Genomic DNA, 19712 nt, shown 5'->3' on the forward strand with positions numbered 1-19712 from the left:
CGCCCTGCCGTGTCCGCTTCTCTAATGCTTCCGCCTCAAAGACTACACTCCCCAGTGGCCCCTGCAGTGACTTCCGCATCCGGTGCCGGCCCGCCTCCCGACCGGCGGAAATGACGCATCAAGGGGAGGTTCGGTTTGGCTTCTGGGATTGGCAAGGGTCAGCGGCAGTAGGGCGGTGAGGTCGGGGTTCTCCAGCTGCAGTGTGGCACACCTTCGTCCCGTGTTCCTTGAGCGACCGGCAAGGCGTGGTCTCGTCCAGCTCACGTGCCCTTTTAACTCCGTTGAAGCTGAGAGACGCAGAGCACTCTTCCTGAGGTCTCCCATCCGGTGCGAGGTAGACCCGGATTCTGAGCACAGGCCCTCAACCCGAAATATCCACTGCGGGGACCCTGAGACCTTTTTCCTCTGTTGGAGTCCCCAGAGTTTTGGCAAACTCTCATTTGTCTCCTGGGGGACAGGAACCTCACTCTTAGACCGTAGCTCGGGGTAGAGGCCGCTGTCGGCTTAGCTTTTTGGGTCTTTGTTCCGGGCTGTGGTTGAGAACAGGATTGCGTTGGTGCCCGTCAGGAACACCCCAGTCTAGAAGCTGGAGAATAAGCTGCACTGAAGTCGTGGGAGGGTATTTACACCCAGCCACCCTCTCACTTCTCTTTACCTTCCTCAGATAGGCTTTCAGAAATTTCGTTCTTCTCTAGGACGTCCACGTGGCCTGAAGTAGGGAGAAAAAAAGGATTTACTAAAATTCCTTCTTAGCTTTCGGAAAACGAATCCATCCCCTTCTTTTGCCCCGCTGCTTTGTTCATAGTGAATTCAGTTCATCCCTGGCTCTGGAGAAGTGCCTAGTCTTACTTGGAGCCCTCTATCGACAGTTCCTCTCTGCCCCACCCATGACTTATTCACCAAGAAATTAGCTGTCAACACCCATGGAGGTTCAAAGTAACAATGCAGGGACGTCCATGTGTAAGTGTCCAGTGATGCTTGCTGTATGTCAAGGGTGGAGATGGCTGGGATCCCAGGGGCCTTGGAGATGAGAAAACAAGGAAGACTTCCAGGATAAGAGACTGCCTGAGCTTCCCTGAGGGGAGTAGGTGAGAGGAAGAGTTGGAGAAGGACCGGCCAGTGGGAAGAGAGCAGGAAGTGAAGTCAGAGTCTCAGAGGCCTAGTCACTGGGTAAACTTCCCTGGCCTCAGTGAGGGAGGTTTTCAAAGGAAAAATGGTCTTGTGTCTGGCCGATTTTCTGTGCATATAGGCAAGGATACCGTGTGGCTGTTCACATGTGGCATACAGATGTTTAGTTTGGCCAGCCTTATGGTTCATATTTGAAAGAGTTCTTAGCATTTAATAACTAGGAGTTTCCATCTAAAAATCTGGATTGCCTGCCTATTTTTTTCTAATTAAGATTTTATTTGTCAGAGAGAGCACAAGCAGGGGTAACTGCAGGCAGAGCAAGGAGCCCAATGTGGGACTCGATCCCAGGACCTTGAGAACATGACCTGAGCCAAAGGCAGATGCTTAACCAACTGAGCCACCCAGGCATCCCGGGGGTTCCCTGCTTTCTAAAAAGACTCCTGGCCTCCCTTCTCTATCTCCTTTTTCCCTACGATATTTCCCTCCCAGTCTATCCCACTTCCTACCTCATCTGGAATACCTTGCCTCCTCTTCGTTGACTTCTAAATCTTGCAGCTCCTTCAAGACCAAATTCCCAACTCTTTTTCCTGAACCCCTGGCATTCATTGTTTGTAAATCTGTTTTCACTCGAAGAGAAAGTGTCATCTGATAATGTAGAGGACAGATTCTATTTTGGAAAGAAAATTTCATTCTTGATTAGTTATTGCTATTGCTGAACCCACATACCTGGGTAGATCATTTAACACAGTGCGTCTCAGGTGTGAATGTCCATCCTATCACCTGGAGTCTTGTAAACATGCAAATTATGAATCAGCATGACTGGGGTGGAGCTCAATCGGCAGTTCTAACAAGCTTCCAGATAATGTTGACTCTGTCCTCAGACCACACTAGGCAGCAAGAATGTAATCCAGGGGCTCAGATCCTTAATCTAATACCATTAGATCAAGTAATCTCCAAATTCCTAAAACTCAGATCGGACTATGATTCTATATTTATGTTTTATTTTCATGTGTAGTTTTCTTAAGTTTAAAGCACTTCAAGTTCAGGAATTCTATTTTTGCTTTGCTTGGAAATCCCATAGTAACCAGACCAGTACCTAGACAGTAGACAAATGATGTTGGTTGGATAGAGACCAGAGTCTTGGAATCCCCACAACAGGGTTATAGTGAAAAACAGGATCAAGACATTTTTCCTACCTTTCTCAGGGCAGCTTTCTTGCTTCTTCACTTTGAATCATAGGCAAGTCTGACAACAGAGTGAGGAGGACTATTTGGTATAACAGGATTTCATAGTGTTTAGGGGTGTGGCTGTGGCTTTCATCTAGGAGATGTGGAGGCTATGGAGTCCTGCACAGGTCCTCTACAGACAGGCGTTGCTGGGGAACTATAGCAACTTGGTCTCACTGGGTACTGATGGCTTCTCTTAACAACTTCAAATCTGACCTAGTTTAAACTTCTCATGCAGCTGCCGGGCATAGCTGATCTTTGCCTTAGGATTGGACCTCACTACAAAGATGTGCTTTTCCAACATCCCTCCAAGGAAAGTCTGCTTTTTTGTACAGTTGAGAATAGGTAGATGGTGGAGTGGAAGGGTGGGTGTTTACTACACTTCAGGCATTTTTCCCCAGGCTGGATTCTATTCCTAGATACTCTCTTGCTTCAGGCAGGGAAGATTTTTTCATCTACCCAGCAAGAAGTAGACATAATGTGCTGCTTTGCTGATCTGAGTTTCCTTTCCCTTACTCATCCCTTTTCTACTGCTGAGAGTTCACTCACCCAGTCTAGCTCTGAGTTCTGAAATGGCGCCTTGAGCCTGTATCTTATAGTTACGTTGTTTTCTTTCCGTGTGCACAGGAATCCCATTTTTGCAAACCAGAACTCATCACTCGCTGGAGCTGTCCGGGAAGGGCCACAACATCTGCTGGGCCCCTGTGTAGGTCAGAGGGTACTGAGTGCAGTTGACATGGTCAGCAGGTCAGGAATTAGGAGACGTCATTGAGGTGCTAGGGAAGAAGCTGTTTCCTTGGCTTTCTAGGTTGCTGTTTAGACTGCCTGGCCTTGCCTTTCTTCCAGACTTTCATCTTTACCCGAGAGGGGTTTCTAGCATACTTTGTTTTCTTTCTCTCCTGGGAAACCACCCTTTGTCCCACTGGGCTTGCTTTTTCAAGCTTACACAGTCTTTCTCTATTCGTGCGCTTCTTTCGATTGGCCTAATCTTAAATGAGCGCCAGACTGTGTGCCCAAGGATGCCCAAGAAATTGTGTGTTGAATGTCAGAGGGATCCAATAAAAATCTTTTCTCTGCCCCACCTGCTCTTTGGTATTCTGAGTCAACAGGTTTGGCTTGGGGTATTTGGTCCCAATTGGCTATGTGATCATGGGCAAGTGACTTGCCCTATTAAGGTTGGTCAAGATCATGGTTTTCAGTGCATGAAACAAAAAAAATGGAACTTCACTAATATGCCCTGTGAGGAGACAGGAAGCCTCATTTTCTTGGTATGTGTCATAGATTTTAACTTTTATATACATTATGAACCCCCATCTTACAGCATTACATCTAAAGAGTCAATTGTATCATTGGGAAATTATGCGAAGAAAAAATAAGTCATATATTTGCCATTTCTAGTGCTCTTTATTCTTTTCTGTAGATCTGAGTTTCCATCTGGTCTTAATTTCCTATAGCTATAAGAATATTCTTTAGCATGTTTAGTGTGGATTTGCAGGCAACAAATCCTGTATTGGTTTATTTGGAATTGTCTTTATTTTGCCTTCATTTGTGAAGATTATTTTTGCTGGATACTGAATTGAGTTCACAGATTTTCTTTTAGCACTTGAAAGTTGTGCTTCCTTTTTTTTTTGGCCTCCATCATTTCATTGAGAAGTCAGCTTTAATGTAGACTGTTGTCCCCTGTATATAATGCTTCTTTGTTCTCTCACTGTTTTGGAGGTTTTGCTTTCTCTTCAGTTTTCAGCAGTATGACATTGATAGTTTGTTATTGTGTTGATGTTGTTTGGTATTTATCCAATTTGAGGCTTGTTAAGATTCTCTATTCTATAAGCTAATATTTTTCATTAAGTTTGGCAACTTTGGCTATCATATCTTTAAATACTTTTCAACCCTTTTCTCAATTTCTTCTCCCTTTGGGTCTCCAGTTATACATACGTTAGACCATTTGATTATCCCACAGTTCACTGAAGCTCTGTCCAATTTTCTTCAGTATTTTTTTTCTGTTTGTCAGATTGGTTAATCTCTATTATCTGTTTTCTTTTCTTTTCTTTTTTAAGATTTATTTATTTGTCAGAGAGAGAGAGAGAGCACACCAGAGAATGAGCAGGGGGCGTGTCAGGCAGAGGGAGAAGCAGGCTCCCCGCTGAGCATGGAGCCTGATGCGGGACTCGATCCCTGAGTCGAAGGCAGACGTTTAACCCACTGAACCACCCAGGCGTCCCTCTGTTATCTGTTTTCAAGTTCATTAACACTACCTTTTGTCATCTTCAGTCTTTTAATACCCTCTGGTAAATTTTAAATTTTTATCTACTATGCTTTTCACTTATAGAATTCCCATTTGGTTCTTTTTCATAATTTCCACCTTTCAGCTCAGATTCCCCCCATCTGTTCACTCATAATGTGCATATGTTCCTTTATTATATTTATAACTGCTGTTGTAAAACCACAGGGCCATCTCAGGATCTATTTCTGTTGACTGCTTTTTTTTTTTCCTTAACTATATTTCTGTGCATGTCCAGTAATTTTTCAATTTTATACTGGATATTTTTTGTTAGCACGACTAAATTCTCTTCTGTCCCTCTCCTTTGAGTGTGTTCTTTGTTCTTATAGGCAGTTTAGTTATGAACTGGTCATTTTGAGCTTGTATAGACTTTATCTTATGCTTTGTTAGGGTAGATATTTGTGTGTTCAAAGTATTTATCAAGCCTCTCTAATGTGGTAGGACTCAAATTCCAAGTTCTTTCACCCATGCAAGTGTTACATCTTTATTTTACTTTCTGTTAGAGCATGTTTAAAGAAGACCTTACTGTAAGATGTGGTTTTTCTTAGAGGTGGGTTAAACATTACATTAGATAGTTGAGAGAGAATTAGTCAAGTGGAAGATAAAGGCCACAAATTTACACAGAATGTAGCACAGAAAGACAAAGAGGAAAAAGTGTTAAGGAGCAGTAAGAGATATGGAAGATAAAATAAGAAGGAGATAATATAGGTAATGGAGGAGAGGCAATAAACAAAGAGATAAAGGATGAATTTTTTCCAAAATTAATTTTTAATCCCTAGCAGCATAAGAGGAAGTCAATAAAAGAAATAAAAACTAGGAAATAAGAGGAAAGGGTAAGCCATGCCTAAACACATTAGTACTCAAAGACCAAAAAAATATATCTCAACAACAGCAAGCAAAAGAATGCTTGGCTATAAAGAAATGGCATTTTGGGGCACCTGGCTGGCTCAGTCAGTTAAGGGTCCGATTCTTGATCTCAGCTCAGGTCTTGATCTCAGGGTAATGAGTTCAAACCCTGTGTTGGACTGCACACTGGGTGTGGAGCCTTCTTAAAAAAAAAAAAAAAGGAGAAGAAGAAATGGCAATTAGACCGAGAATAGATATTTCAACAGCAACAGTGAAGACCAAGACCAAAACCCGTGGAATCATATCTTCTGAACACTAAGAAATAATAACTCAATTTTGAATCGTATACCAGCTAAATTATTATTCAAGAATAATGCATAGGGGCGCTTGGGAGGCTCAGTCGTTAAGCGTCTGCCTTCGGTTCAGGCCATGATCCCAGGATTCTGCGATCGAGCCCCACATCAGGCTCCCTGCCCTGTGGTAAACCTGCTTCTCCCTCTCCCACTTCCCCCTGCTTGTGTTCCCTCTCTCGCTGTGTCTCTCTGAGTCAAATAAATAAATAAAATCTTAAAAGAATAATGTATAAAAAGAGATGTTTTTATCTAACCTAAAATTTTGAAATTTGGGGTTATTACAGTTATAGATTATAAGATATTAGGTGAAAACTGTTGGAGAGAGAAATTCGCTGAAATAAAATGTTATCCTGAAAAAAGAAAGATGTGATTTTTGCCTCTCTAGTTTCTCAGCTTGAATGACTGAGGTGTTAATGAGTCTCTTCACTCTGGGGGAATCAGAACTTCTGCAGTTGCCAGCCCTGCCCAACTTCCAGTATCTTTGTCTTCTCAACTGTAGAGCAGCTCGTGTGATGAATCCTTGGGTAGTCTGCACTGCACAGGCAAGGCCCACCCTCAGCCAAGGACAGGCTCTGCCCCTTCTGCACAGCTGCCTCCTCGGAGATCTGCCTCACTCATTTCATCTGCTTTACTATCATCCCTGAAGTCTTTTTTGCCTCCTCACCTTAGTGGGAGACCAGTATGCTCTGGCCCCGCCACCCTATAAGAAATTGTCCCCAAGCCTGGCAGCCAGGGAAATGTGGGACTCCCCTTATAAGTTTCCCCTCTCGGGCATCAAAGTCTTGTGCTGCCTGTGGTCCAGTGCCTAAAAGCAGTTACCTCATACTTGCCATTGTTAGGGTTATTTATCATGGAAACGATGGTGTCGTACCAGCTACTCCATCATAGCCAACAGAGCCAAGTTCATCTGGTAACTACTTTTAATCACTAAATTTGTATTTATTTTTCTGACATTATAGTTCTAGGAGTAATCCTTTATATAAGCAATAATTTGTTAGAATCAATAAGGCCACTCAGCCTTAAGAAGGAAACACTACCATTTGTGGCAACACAGATGGACCCTGAAGACATCTGCTAAGTGGAATAAGTCCATCACCAAAGGAGAAATACTACATGATTTCTCTTATATGAGGCATTTAAAATAGTCAAAAGTATAGAAATAGACAATAGAATGATGGTTATCAGGGGATTTGGGGAGGGGGACATGGGGAATTGTACAAAGGGCATAAAGTTAAAATTATGCAAAGCAAGTAATTTCTAGAGATCTGCTGAATTACATAATGCCTGTAGTTAACAGCAAGATATTGTGTACTTAAAAATGTGTTGAGAGTAGATCTAATATTAAGTGTTCTTGCCACACACACAAAGGAGCACAAGGAAGCAGAGATGATGGTATGTTTATTACCTGGATTGTGGGGATGGTAACATGAGTATATACACATGTCCAAACTCACCAAATTGCATACATTAATCAAGCAGTTTTCTGTATACCAATTACAACCTCAATAAAGAATTTGTAAGGCCATGGCTGTATAAGGAATTTTAGTAAGTATTGGGTTTGTCATTCCTTCTCTGGAATACTTGTCAGGTACAGTTTACTAGGGTATCCTAAAAAAATCTTCAGCAGCAATTGTGATAAAGTTCAGCCATAAACAAAGTTAATTATGTTTCTTTTTAACTCACACATACAAAAAAGTACTTCACAGGTTAACGATGTTCAGGAACCAGTTTTGACGTAAAATAAGTTAGTTTAATGGATTGAAAATTTTAAAGGTGTGTGACTAATGTTACTCTTATCCCTGGTAATACAACACATATTTCAGCTGTACGGTATTTTAGCTTTTTTGTAAAACCTCGTAATACATATTTGTGCTGATGTTAGATTACAAGACATAACTAATAATAACTACATTCAACTAGTTAATGTCTTTGTCCTGGTTTAATTACTTACACTTTTAAATTATAACCTTATACATATTTTGTTATACTGTATTCCTGACATCTGAGAAATAGTTACAGAATATATCAAATTTACTCCTCCAGGCTTGATGTATTTATTCCAAGGTATGATCACCGGATAATGTCAGCTTTGAAGAGAGGAAGGAGTCTGCCCCTGAGGAATGGTTTTATGTCACTATTTAGTTCAATATGTCTACACTCCTTGCCCAGATCTCAAAATGACTTAATCTATTCTCCTCAATGTGCCTGTTGAAGTTAAGACTTCCCAGGAGAAAGTGTAATCTTTCCAGGAGACAACTGATTTCCATTGCTTTGTGTCCAGCTTTCTCCCTTGAGCACCTGAACTTACTAGGATACATGTGGAACCTGTCTCTTATGATGACAGTCTTGGCCCATGTAATCTGTGTCTACTATACAAACAACAGAAAAGCCTTAAATCACTTGCTGCAAAGATGCTGGACAAGGGAATTGCTTTGGAATATTTATGTACCAAACAAGTTGGCATTTGTGTGGTGACCATGATTTTTGGTTGTATTCAGAAACATGTTTCTGAATAATAAAGTTCAAGAACAAGCTGGTTGGTTATCCCAGACAGGACAAACTCCACCATCAAATTTTCTTTTACATGACTTGGTTTGGCCAAATAGGAAGTTGGTTGAAGGATCCCCTACAAATCTTAGGCTATTGTCATACTTGTTCCCAATGGTTGCTTCTGTCAAGTGTATTGTTAACAAAGTATTAAATGCTTTGGCAGAACTACCAACCCATCGGTTCAAACCACAGATGATTTTATATCAAAAGGAAATTCAAGCAGCCCTGATCAAAGAAATTCTGTGAGAACGACACTGAAAACAGTATAGAAGTATAGAACTGAAACCCTGATCATTTGGCTGTTATATATTTGCATGGTCATCCCATCATTTTAGGAAGAGAAAGGACCTAAAGGAGGGACAGTAAAAGGAAAATATTTTATTTACAGCAGGATTTACCTAGAAGATAACTAAATGCTGTCTCTTTTCAGGGAAATCTGTTAAGAACCATGAACTTTGAATGACCCCATTAGGCCAAAAACTTTCTGGATTTAACTCAAGAATTTTTCGTGACCTGAAAAAATGGACCCTCTTTTAATCCATCATGTAGCAGTTTTATGGATTCATTCCAACCTGTCCAGAGTGCTAGCTCTCAGTCCTTGATGAACACAGCCACAACGAAACACTCTTTCTACTTTTGAACATTCTAAGACGTGAAATTTCCCCATTAATGGACAACTTAGAAAACTTTTCAGTGGTACATATAATAAACTAAGCCTTTTTTCTTAAGCCCCGGTCATTTTCGTTTTACATTAGAAACAAAACAATACTATATATGAAAACCAGAATTCTGATCATAGCAAATTCACTGACTTAAATGATTATATTATGGAAAGAAAAAAATGAAAAAGTTCAGAAAACAAAGCCTTCAACCCAAGTTAGGAAAAAATAACAAAAAGAAACACAAAGGCGGGACCCCTAGGTGGCAAAGTCAGTTAAGCATCAGACTCTTGGTTTTGGCTCAGGTCTGATATCAGGGTTGTGGGATAGGCTGGCCTGTGTGGAGCTAAGGGTGGAGTCTGCTTGAGTTTCTCTCTCCCTCTTCCTCTGCTCCTCCTCTGCTGCACTCTCCCTCTCTCTCACTGAAATAAATCTTTAAGAAAAATACCTCTGTGTGTACACACACACACAGGCATATACGCACCCACATTTCCCCTGTATCATTTGTTGGGTAGGTATGTCAGCATGCGTTTCCCAAGAGTAAGGACATTCTCTTCCATGACCACAGTAGTTACCAGGTTCAGTAATTCAACATGGATGCGATACTTTTACATAACCTGCCATCCATATTCTAATCTGACAATTAACCCGTTAATGTGTTTTGTACATTTCCCCCACTCTAGTACAGAAGCCAGTCTAGGACTTTACCTTTAGTTGTCATGTCCCTCCTTTCCTTAAATCTGGAATATTTCTCAGTTTTGTTTTTGTCTTTTATGACAATTGCATCTTGAAGAAGAGGGACCTTCTTTTTGGTAGGTGAATGTTTCTTGCTGGGGGAGTTTCTACATATTAGATTCAGGTTGAGCACTGACATGCATGGATTGTGTCCTTCACAGGGTATCACATTAGGTGGTGCCTGATTCTGCCTTGTACAGTTACACTTCTTTCTCTCCTACCTAAGACCATCTCTGGGGAGACACTTTAAGACCATATATCCATTAATGGTTCTTGCCGAAACCAGTCTTTACTGTGAGGGTTACAAAGTGATGAATTTCCAATGTCTGCCCTCCTTCCATGTTGTCCAGTCAGCACTAGGCATTGGAATAGAATGCAATTTTTTTTTTAAGATTTTATTTATTTGAGAGAGAGAGAGTGTGTGAGCACAAGCAGGGGGAGAGGCAGAGGGAGAGGGAGAGGGAGAAGCAAATTCTCTGCTGAGCGGGGAACTAAGCAGGGAGCTGGATTCCAAGACCTCAGGATCATGACCTGAGCCGAAGGCAGACACTTAAATGACTGAGCCATGCAGGCTCTCCTAGAATGCTATATTAAGCGGTATTTCCACATCGCAGTGAGAGATGGATGTGCACAGCCCTGATCCCAGTCACCGGGGCTCTTCAGAGGTACAGATTGCTGTGATGGCTTGGGGAGTGGATCAGGGGTGGGGTGAAGGTGGGGGTGGCAGGAGGCAAGGCTGGTGAGGGAGGGTGGAGCTGCATAGGTTTCCTCCCCTGCCTGGCTGTGGTGTCCAGACTCAATCCTGAACATTGGTGAGCCTATGAAAGTCATAACAATATAAAACCTAATGGCAGAGAAAAGAACTTTATCAATAAATAATGCAACCAGGTACCCATATATTTAATATTGTCAGAAAAGCCAATTGTCCTTTAATAAGTTAATTTTTAAATCATATTCATAGTTAAACAAGACAGCATCATCAGATTTTTTTTTTTTTTTAACGATAGTAACACAGCAGCGGTAAAGAGCAGGTTCTGAAGAATGAAGAGATATGGGGCCATAAGAAGTAAGATGAAGAGAGTAAAGGATGGAGGGGTAGCTCTGCTAAAAACAAACGAGATTTATCATCAATGGGCAACTGGGAGTCATCAGAAATCCTATCTAATGTAGACCAGAGCTTCTCAAAGATGAATATGCTGGGGATTCTGATAAGATGCAGATCGTGACCCAGGGACCTGAGCTCCCCAGCAAAGGAGATGCTCCTGGTTGGGGCCCACACTCAGAGCTGTAAGTCCTACGGAGGCATGTCATAAATGACAGGGAGGGTGTGGATAAGGCAAGCTACCGAAGGAGCAGTGGAATGACGAGATATCTCAGTCTCCATAAGCGTGAACAGTCACTCCCACCACCACAACCACCAAACCCTTTGGAGTTTTTGTCCCCAGTAGTTCCTTGAGGGCTCGATGACCCAGAGGTGGCTCAAGCTTGGGTACGGGCTACTTTTTTAAAGCTATTCTCAGGAGCCAGATACTGTGCTCTACCTACATCATTTCATCGAAGCCTCAGTACAGCCAAACAGATTACTCCCTTTTTAAAGATGGGACATGGAAACTCAGAGCTGGTGGTAGCAGGTAAGATGCGGAAGCCAAATCTGAACCTGTCTGGCTCCAAAACGCTGTTCTGACCACACATGAATGAAGTGCCCACCATGCACCATTCACAGAGTTCATGAAACCATGTGGCACTCCTCGCCCTCCGGCAGCACAGACTGAGGGGAAGAAGGGTGTGTCTGCAAGGAGCTCCCATCCAGCCATGGGAGTAAAGAAAAGGACCACCCAGGTATTAGGCTTCTGCTCTGCAGACTTCTTTGGGTAGAGCTGTAATAAATGCCCTTTTACAAAGTAGAATCTTGAGGGGGCGCCTGGGGGCTCAGTCTGTTAAGCGTCTGCCTTCGGCTCAGGTCATGGTCTCAGGATTCTGTGATTGAGCCCCGCATTGGGCTCCCTGCTCAGTGGGAGTCTGCTTCTTTTTCTCCCTCTCCCTCAGTGCTCTCTCTCTTAAATCAATCAATCAATCAATCTTAAAAACAAAACAAAGTAGAATCTTGAGAATGAAATATGCTGGAGTAACATTATATTTAAAAATAATAAACGATTGAACCTACCTTAATTCTCTCCCTCTCAACATTTTACTATGAAGATTTCCTAATAAAAGTTGGGACAATTGTGCAGTGAATATCCAGATGCCCACTGCAGTTAACATTTTACTATATGTTTTTGTCACACACTTCTCTGTCATCTATCAGTCCCTCTAAATTTTTAATGCATTACAAATTTCCAGATATCAGTCACTGCACCTCTAAACACGTCCGCATGTATATCATTAACTAGAGTTCAATATTTGTTTACAGTCCTTTTCTTTAAGTAAAATAGACTTACAAATGCAATGCACAAATCTTAGGTGTACCATTGAATTTTTTTCTCAAGATTTTATTTTATTTATTTGACAGACAGAGAGAGCGTGAGAGAGGGAACACAAGCAGGGGCAGAGCGAGAGGGGGAAGCAGGCTTCCCGCTGAGCAGGGAGCCCGATGTGGGGCTCAATCCCAGGACCCTGGGGTCATGACCTGAGCCGAAGGCAGACGCTTAACGACTGAGCCACCTAGGCGCCCCAAGTCATGCTATTTTTTTTAAAGGTTTTACTTATTTATTTGACAGTGAGAGAGGGAGAACAAGCAGGGGGAGCAGGAGATTTATTTAAGTTAAACATATTAAATTAGATTTTCTTGAATTTAGAGAAAAAAGGAGAAATTAAACAAGTCTAAATGAACTTTGAACACCAGCTAAACATTTATAATATGACCCTCCTCCTTTAAGTTATCCTTTTTTTTTTTTAAGATTTTATTTATTTCTTTGGGGGAGAGAGAGTGAGAGCACAAGGGGGGGGTGGGCGAGGGGAGGGGAGGAAGAAGCAAACTCCCTGCTGAGGAGGGAGCCTGACTCAGGGTGAGGAGGGAGCCCAAAGTGGGGCTCCATCCCAGGACCCTAAGATCATGACCTGAGCTGAAGGCAGACGCTTAACCAACTGAGCCACCCAGTCGCCCCTAAATTATTCTTCTAAAGAAAAGGAAAAGATCATGAAAAACATAAAGCAACTGAGTATTTTTTTAAAGTACCTATTTCTGTTTTAGGCAAGACGTATTGATGTGCCATGAGAAATGTGGAAATCAGCATAGAAATAAACTCCCTCAGCGCTCAGTTTCTGTGAACTATTTTTATTCTGTAAAAATTCACATAGTTTACATCCTATCAATTACCCTGTAATTCTCACGATGGCTTCATTTTGGCTCTGTATTAAACTGGATTCTGTGCTCGGTAATAGTCCATTCACTGCAGCTCCTCTAAATGTGAGTTCTTCATTAATGTCACACTTTGTTGGCAGGATTTCAGCGACTCATTTTTATGACAGTCTAAATTTTTAAAAAGGCAGAAGAGATGCTTTCCAAGTTCAATTTCCCTCTTTGGGAGGCACAGGTAGGGGAATCCAACTTCTACCCCTTTAAGAGATTTAACCAACAAGGTGCCCGGTGGTGAGACAGATGACCTCTTTGGGCCTCAGTTTCCCCATCTGTAATGTGTGGGTTTGAACTAATCGCCTCTATGGTCCTTTCCAGAAATGAAAGCGGTGGTTCTCTGACCTTCCACCCAAGCCGCTGGTCCACGGAAAGGCCTGCCCTGTTCTCCCGGCGGCAGCGCTGAACAGCAGGGGGCGCCCTAAACTCAGTGATCCATTCCCTTGCCTGCAGGCACTCCTGGGGATCCAGGGGGACAATGGGAGCCGGCCACCTTCTCAAAATTCAGTGTTCAGTTGTCCAGAAGTCAGCCTCCTCTCTGAACAACACGACTAGCCCAGGCCTCAGAGGAATCCATTGATTTTTGTATCTTTCCAAATATTTGTGAGACTGAAACATTTTATTGTATTTTAAGTCTGGATATTATTGAAGAAGATGGAAATAAGGACTCAGATTCTTGTAGTTCTATGGCAATTTACTGCTCTAAAATTAAACAGAAATACGTAATATAGCTAGTGTTTTTGGGGGGGTGGGATGAGGGTGCGGCGTTCACATAATACCCCAAGGTTCTCAGAACATGAATTCATTCTTTCATTCATATTTATTGATGGTCTACTTCATGCCCACCACTGTTTGTTTACAGCATTAACAAAAAGTCCTTGCCCCCAGTAAAGCCTATACTGTGTGAACATTTTAAGACGGTGGGCTGAAATAGGGTCTCAGGTGTCGGAATCCATAGGCAGAGTCATATTTGAGCTAACCACGGGTGTGGCCCTTACAAACACCAGATAATATTCAAAGGAAATTGCTCATGGGGTAGAAAGTCTGCTCTCTATTCAGGAATTTTCTCACCAGCAAAATGCGGTAACTGAGAAACTGTTGAATGAGTTCAATGTATAAAGAAAACATTCTGGAAATAAAGACAAGAAAGCCAGCTCAGTTTGAATTTCTCAGTGTCAGGGGGAGTACAAGTGGGTGGAAGGATATTAGTGTTCAAACTAATCATGGTAGCTAAAGCACCTATTGTGGTCAACAGCAAGGGGTTCTGGAATCAAATCACCAACTAGCTGTTTTGGGGGAAATTTCTTATTCTGCCTTCAGTGGGTCTTGAGGATTCCATGGGTCCATACACCTGAGCCATTAGAACAGTGGCCTGGCACATAGTCATTGCTCTGTAAATGTTCGCCACAGTCATCAATGTGATTATCATTATAGTTTTAAATTAGCCTGATTTCTTTTCATCCTGACTGAAGTCTTTCAAAACTTAGTTTCAATTTGTTTAGTCAGCAAAAAATGTAAAAGTCAAATCAAATCAAATTGAGAACCTACTATGTGCCTGACACTGTTCTAGGCACTAAGGATTTGGTGATAAACAAGACAGCGTGTACCTTCTCATGAGCTTACAATTTCCAGGGAATAAATTAAAAAAAAAAACACAAAAAACAAGTGAAGGTGTAATGGATGGAAGTTGTGTTTCTTTCTTTTGAATTCATTTTAACAACTTTAAAATATTATTTCTAGTATTCTTGATGATATGCTGCTATAGATGGAATGTTTGTATCCCCACCCCCCAAAATTCGTATGTTGAAGCCTAACCTCCAATGTGATACTGTTTGGAGGTGGGGCCTTTGGGAGGTGATGAGCAGAGCCCTCATAAAAAGGATTAGTGCCCTTACAAAAGAGATCCTGGAGAGCTCCCTCATCCTTTTCACCATGTGAGGACACATGTGAGAGCCCCAGGAAGTGGGCTCTCACCAGACATGGAAACCGCTGATGACTTGATCTTGGACTTCCAGCACCCAGAACTGTGAGAAATCAATGTTCATTATTTAAGCCACCCAGCCTATGGTATGAGCAGCCAGAACGGATTAAGACATGGGTTCGTGTAAGTAATCATCTTCCACTTAAGGAATTGATACATGAATCTTAGCAAAGAACTTAAGTCAAGATCGCTCTGGCTTCCTTCTCCAGTTCCACAACATGGAAGCAGGAGGTGAAGATGCTACACCTTCTCTTTTGGTCAAAGAATATTACATTGGACTGTAACAAGATTTTAGACCTGATTATGTCTTGAATTGTGTTTGTCCTGGCTAACGACTGAATTTCAGGCTGATACCCACAGTATGATTCCAGCAACTAGAGAATGAGTGGGTCATGTTTCCTCAGCCTTCAAATAATCTGTATATGTTACTGCTCTTACATTTCTCACCAGTGAGCTATCTTCAATAGGAGAGTTTCTAGAAAAAGATGCCCCTTTCCTTAAGGCATTTTACTCCCATCTTCTTTAAATTTTCCATGCTAGGTATCCATTTCTACAAGGTTTAAGATGTGAATTGCACTCCCTAGTTTTGTTCAGTGCACACCCTGTGCGGCGATATCAAACAGCTCTCCTGGTAGGTCTCATCAAGTCCTGTGAAGCGAGAAACAGGAGAGCAACTTATTTCATAACCTTATTTCGTAACTGCCTTCTTTCTACCCCTTCCTCTAGTCACCAGCTCTTCTCACCTGCAGGCACACAAATTTTTATGCCAGTGGATAATAAGTTTATTCCAGATCCTAGCAATTAAGTACATTCTTGGGGGAAGACAGCTCATATCTAGATGACGACCACAAACAAGCAAGCAAATAAAACTGCATGCATGCACCCTCAACAAAACAAAACTAAACAAAATTTTAAAACCTAGGAAACATTCCCCATCTGGGCTGGCGTTGGTCCATTGTTTTCCGCTGCCAGATTAGCTTTCATGCTCTCATCCCACCTTCTGAATGTGTACTGCTCCATCGTTTCAGAATTACGAGAGCCCTGCCATCTCTTCAGTCAGAACCAAACTCTGCCTGTAGCATGTAAGATCCATCTGTTCTGAAACGTTCGGGAACTCCAGACCTAGTCTCCGGTGCCAGGAGCCTGTCTCTGCGTGACCGTCAGGCACCTCGAGCTCAGCATGTCTCAGACTCACCCCGGTCCCCTCCTTCCTGGCCCTCCGCCTCCTCCTTCGTCCCCAGTCTCCGATTGCATTGTTCTTCCTTCAGCTTCGTGGGCGATTAACCACCTTCTTAGAGTCTTTGTCCACAACTCCCTTTCCCTTCACCGCAACATCAAATCAGTTACCAAGTCCTCTTTGGCCTAGATTCTTAAAGCTGTCGGGTTCTCTCAGTGGCATTGCCTCCGGGGAGGAATGCAACGGCTTCTGACCCAGTGCTCTGGCATTCGGAAGGCCCTCACCTCCCTTCAGTCCTCTGCTCTCCTGTTACCCAAACAGAGCGCTGCCCATTCACCTGAACTACTGATAAACCTCCAGACGCTCCTTACTGCCTTCAGGATAAAAGCTCAATTCTGGTCCAGCCTACTCCACTCACTCCTAGTTTTAGCCACTATTCACTGTCCTCTTTTTTTTAAGATTTTATTTATTAGACAGAGAGAGAGAGCATGCATGCACAAGCAGGGGGTGTGGCAGGGGCACAGGAAGAAGGCTTCTTCCTCAGAGGCAGAGGGAGAAGCAGGCTCCCTGCAGAGCGGGAAGCCTGATGTGGGACTCGATCCCAGGACCCTGGGATCATGATTTGAGCTGAAGACAGTGGCTTAACCTGAGCCACCCGGGCACCCAATTCACGGTCCTCTTTTCTGCACCCCCCTTCCTCATCTCCCGCTGCTCTCTGCATTTCAAGCTACTTAGAATTTCCTTAAAACGTTGTGCTTCAAGCCGCTCACCTTTCAATGCCCCGTGGATTGAATATCACCTTCTTCCCCCCAACCCCGGCAAACTCTTAGTCATCCTTCAAGGTCCCTCTCATGTGTCACCTCTTCTCTGAAACTTCCCTACGCACCCCCTGCTTCGTGTGGTTTTTCTGGCCATGTTACAAACCTCTGCCCTGATGTTTCTTTTCTTTCTTTTGTTTTTTAAGATTTGACAGAGAGAGAGCACACAAGCAGGGGAAGTGGCAGAGGGAGAGGCACCTGAGCAGGGAGCCCGATGAGGGGCTCGATCCCAGGACCCCAGGATCATGACCTGAGCCGTAGGCCGATGCTTAACGGACTAAGCCACCCAGGTGCCCCTGCCTTGATGTTCCTTATCATGGTGTGGTGCAGCATGTTTCTCCTGGCTTTTTTTCCCAACAGGAACGAGCTCCCCCAGGAGAGGTGCCAGGCCTCATTTTATCACCTAATGCCCTCAGAGCTGACACCACAAAGTGCTCAGAACTTGGTTGGAACCTTGACATGGGAAGATAAGAACAGTGAGATAGGCAGGTGACTCCGGGGCCTGTTGAGCAACTTTTGATGAGCTTCAGAGATAGAAGGGAGGAGACCGCTGTTGCCAGGCAGGTCCCAAGCTGTGGGACTCAAGAGTGTTAACAATCGGAACTTGCCCCCAGAATGTTTTCCTTTTTCACGCACTTGACATTCTGGGGTTCTGTTGGATTAGGGCTTTACAAAATGAAATAAAAGGATCTGTGCTGTTACTATAAAGTGATCATCTTTAGGAAGATAGACACCAAGGAAAAAAAACCTTAATTCAGGGACTTGGAAGTTCAGAATTCTAGGGCTGATTTGTGGACTCCAGCAAGGGGACAGATATTAAATGGTTATTTTTAGGTCTTCTTCTGGTTCATTATTCAAAAATGTTACAAAAGCTAAATCAAGGGGCATGTGGGTGGCTCAGTCAGTTGGGCGAGTGATCCTTGGTTTCAGCTCAGGTTGTGATCTCAGGGTCCTGAGATCTAGCCCTGCATCTGGTTCCACGCTCAGTGGGGAGTCTTCTTTTCTCCCCCTCTCTCTCCCCTTTGTCCCTCCCACTGGTTGTGTGTGTTCTTGCTCTCTCTCTAAAATAAATTAAATAAATAAATAAATAAATAAATAAATAAAATCTTTAAAAAAAGCTAAATCAGTCTTGCTTATATGATATACTTTGAATTCCTCTGAGTTCAAGATTCTACTTGAAAACAAAATATGAATGGGTCTCATTATCTTGCCTGCTTAAATCTCTTTGATGAAATGTCACATTTTCTTGTTGCCTAGGAACAAGTTTTCTCAGAAATTTTTTTTTAAAGATTTTATTTATTTATTTGACAGAGGGAGAGACAGCGAGAGAGGGAACACAAGCAGGAGGAGTGGCAGAGGGAGAAGCAGGCTTCCCACGGAGCAGGGAGCTTGATGCGGGGCTCGATCCCAGGACCCTGGGATCATGACCTGAGCCGAAGGCAGTCGCTTAACCAACTGAGCCACCCAGGCGCCCCTCAGAAAATTTTTTTTAAGACACAAAAATGTCATCTTAGATTATGATTATTTAAGTGAATTAATTTTTTAAAAGAACTATGCATCTCCTATAAATATCTATTTCTATTATATTTCTATTATTTTGATATATTAGTTATGTATTTGTATTAGTTTGACAAATGCTCTAAGGTATAGACAACTAGGAGCTATGTACTGAGTATTCACTATGTCAGCTGGGTTGCTGGGATTCAAAAGGGAGGACCCTCACTCTCGTGGGCAGGTGATGAAGTAAAGAAATATTGACGTCAATGTAGTAAGTGTAGAAAGGTCTTTAACATTCTGTTGGCACACAAAGTTCAATCAGATTATTATTTGGTGAGGCTTTTTTTTTTAAGATTTTATTTATTTATTTGAGAGAGAATGAGAGACAGAGAGCATGAGAGGAAGAGGGTCAGAGGGAGAAGCAGACCCCCTGCTGAGCAGGGAGCCCGATGTGGGACTCGATCCCGGAACTCCAGGATCATGACCCGAGGCGAAGGCAGTCACTTAACCAACTGAGCCACCCAGGCGCCCTGGTGAGGCTTGGATACACATCACAAAGGGCGACACAAGCTGGCTCCAAGTGTGACCAAAAAAGCAGGCAGTCTCATAAAGCAAATTCATGCATAAGCAGGTGGGAACTCAAGAAAGGGGCTCCGAAAGTCTTCCAATTTGGCCCTATTCTTTCACGGTGAAGTTTCCAGACATAGCAGCTATGGTGTGTGCAAGGTCGCCCATGTCTAGTGCCTTATCCCACCTGACAAGGTGCTAGGAAAGTTTTGTGTTACCTGGCCAGGTGGAAACCAAACTCTACACTCAATGCATTAGAGAGATGCTTTCGATTTCTATTTTATTTTTATACTATGTTCTACTAGAGTTGTGGTTAACTTTTCTGATTTAGGAAATAAGCTTCGGGTTAGCAATAGGCTAGATACTTCCAGCTCGAGGGTAGACATTTATGTCAACCATAGGGGTCATGAATACATCACATGTGCCGAGGGAATATGTGTTAATCGAGAAGACCCTAGGATGCTTCAGATTCTTGTTTGTCACTGAAGGATATGCCAAATAGGAAGAAGATTGCAGTGAATTGGAAATGAAAATTAGGTGTC

The sequence above is a fragment of the Eumetopias jubatus genome, unplaced genomic scaffold (genome assembly GCF_037043125.1).
Source record: "Eumetopias jubatus isolate StellerSeaLion01/CBP00866 unplaced genomic scaffold, mEumJub1_p1.0 scaffold_9, whole genome shotgun sequence".
NCBI classification, from domain to species: Eukaryota; Metazoa; Chordata; class Mammalia; order Carnivora; family Otariidae; genus Eumetopias; species Eumetopias jubatus.